A 2,518-nucleotide genomic window follows, 5' to 3' on the forward strand; every position below is an offset into this window, starting at 1 on the left:
GAAGCTTTTTAGTTTCATTAAGTCCCATTTGTCTATTTTTTGTTTTTGTTGCATTTGCTTTTGAGCTTATAAATTCTTTGCCTAGGCTAATGTCAGGAAGAGTTTTCCCTACATTTTCTTTTTTTTTTTTTTGAGATGGAGTCTCCCCCTGTCACCCCAGCTGGAGTGCAGTGGTGTGATCTCTGCTTACTGCAACCTCCGCCTCCTGGGTTCAAGCGATTCTTCTGCCCCAGCCTCCCAAGTAGATGGGATTACAGGTACTTGCCACCATACTCAGTTTTTTTTTTTCTTTTTTTTTTTTTTTTTTGAGACGAGTCTCGCTTTGTCTCCCAGGCTGGAGTGCAGTGGCACAATCTCAGCTCACTCCAAACTCCCAAACTCCACTTCCCAGGAGAATGAGGCCATTCTCCTGCCTCAGCCTCCCGAGAAGCTGGGACTACAGGCACCTGCCACCATGCCCGGCTTTTGTGTGTGTGTGTGTGTATTTTTAGTAGAGATGGGTTTTCATAGTGTTAGCCAGGATGGTCTCAATCTCCTGACCTCATGATCCGCCCACCTCAGCCTCCCAAAGTGATGGGATTACAGGCGTGAGCCACTGTGCCTGTTCTTTCATATTTTTAATAGAGACAGGGTTTCACTATTTTGGCTAGGCTGGTCTCAAACTCCTGACCTCATGATCTGCCTGCCTCGGCCTCTCAAAGTACTGGGATTACAGGAGTGAGCCACCATGCCAGGCCCATTTCTTTCTTTCTCTCCCTTCCTTCCTTCCTTCTTTTTCTTCTTTCCTTTCTCCTTTTTTGTTTTTTATTTGTCTGGAGTCTTGGTCTGTCGCCCAGGCTGGAGTGCAGTGGCACGATCTTGGTTCACTGCAACCTCTGCCTCACGACGAGTTCAAGTGATTCTTCTGCCTCAGCCTCCGGAATGGCTGGGATTACAGGCGCTGGTCACCACCCCTGGCTAATTCTTGTATTTTTACTAGAGATGGGGTTTCACGATGTTGACCAGCCTGGTCTCACGATCTGCCTCGGTCTCCCAAAGTGCTGGGATTACAGGTGTGAGCCACCGCACCAGGCTCCCTACATTTTCTTCTAGGATTTTTCTAGTTTGAGGTCTTACATTTAAGTGTTTAATCCATCCTCAGCTAATTTTTGTAAATAGTGAGAGGTATGGGTCCAGTTTCATTCTTCTGCACGTGGAAATCCAATTTTCCCAGCACTACTTATTGAATAGGGTGTCCTTTCTCCAGTGTATGTTTTTGTCAATTTTCTTGAAGATCAGTTGGCTGTAGGTATTAATATGTGGCTTTATTTCTGGGTTCTATATTTTGTTCTATTGATCTATGTGTCTATTTCTTTTCTTTTTTTTTTTTTTTTGAGACAGCGTCTCACTCTGCTGCCCAGGCTGGAGGGCAGTGGTGCAATCTCTGCTCACTGCAAGCTCCATTCCCCGGGTTCACGCCATTCTCCTGCCTCAGCCTCCTGAATAGCTGGGACTACAGGCGCCTGCCACCATGCCCAGCTAATTTTTTTTATATTTAGTAGAGATGGGGTTTCACCGTGTTAGCCAGGATGGTCTCAATCTCCTGACCTCGTGATCCACCCGCCTCAGCCTCCCAAAGTTCTGGGATTACAGGTGTGAGCCACCGCTCAACCCTTGTGTCTATTTTTATACTGTGGTGTTTTGGTTATTACAACCTTGTGGTATAATTTGAGGTCAGGTAATGTGATACCTCCACATATGTCCTTTTTGCTTAGGATTTCTTTGGCTATTCAGGCTCTTTTTTGGACTCACAAATTTTAGGAATTCCTCCCTCCCTCCCTCTCTCCCTCCCTTCCTGTGACAATGTGCTAGCAGCCCTCACTCTCTGCGCCTCCTCGGCCTCCGCATCCACCCTGGCAGCGCTTGAGGAGCCCTTCAGCCTACCACTGGCACTGTGGGAGCCCCTCTCTGGGCTGGCGGAGGCTGGAGCTGGCTCCCTCTGCTTGCGGGGAGACTTGGAGGGAGAGGCCCCCGTGGGAACCGGGGCTGCACACAGTGCTCACAGGCCAGTGCGAGTTCCAGTGGGCGAGGGCTCGGCGGCCCGCACTCAGAGCGGCTGGCGGACCCCTGGCCCAGGGCAGTGAGGGGCTTAGCACCAGGGCCAGCAGCTGCGGTGGCTGCGCAGGGTCCCCCAGCACTGCCAGCCTGCATGCACCACGCTTGAATTCTCACTGGACCTCAGCCGCCTCCCCGTGGGCAGGGCTAGGGACCTGCAGCCAACCATGTCCCAGCTCCACCTCCGTGGTGGGCTCCCACCGGCCTGAGCCTCCCCTACCGCACCACCCCCTGCTCCATGGCACCCAGTCCCACCTACCGCCCAAGGGCTAGAGGAGAGTAGGTGCTGCTTCAGACTGGTGTGCAGCTCAGCCTGCAGCGGGGGTGCTGGAGCCACTAGGTGAAGCCAGCTGGGCTGGTGAGTATAGTGGCGACTTGGAGAACCTTTATGTCTAGCTAAGGGATCCTAAATGCACCAATCAGC

Source organism: Mandrillus leucophaeus, unplaced genomic scaffold (assembly GCF_000951045.1).
Source record: "Mandrillus leucophaeus isolate KB7577 unplaced genomic scaffold, Mleu.le_1.0 Scaffold649, whole genome shotgun sequence".
NCBI classification, from domain to species: Eukaryota; Metazoa; Chordata; class Mammalia; order Primates; family Cercopithecidae; genus Mandrillus; species Mandrillus leucophaeus.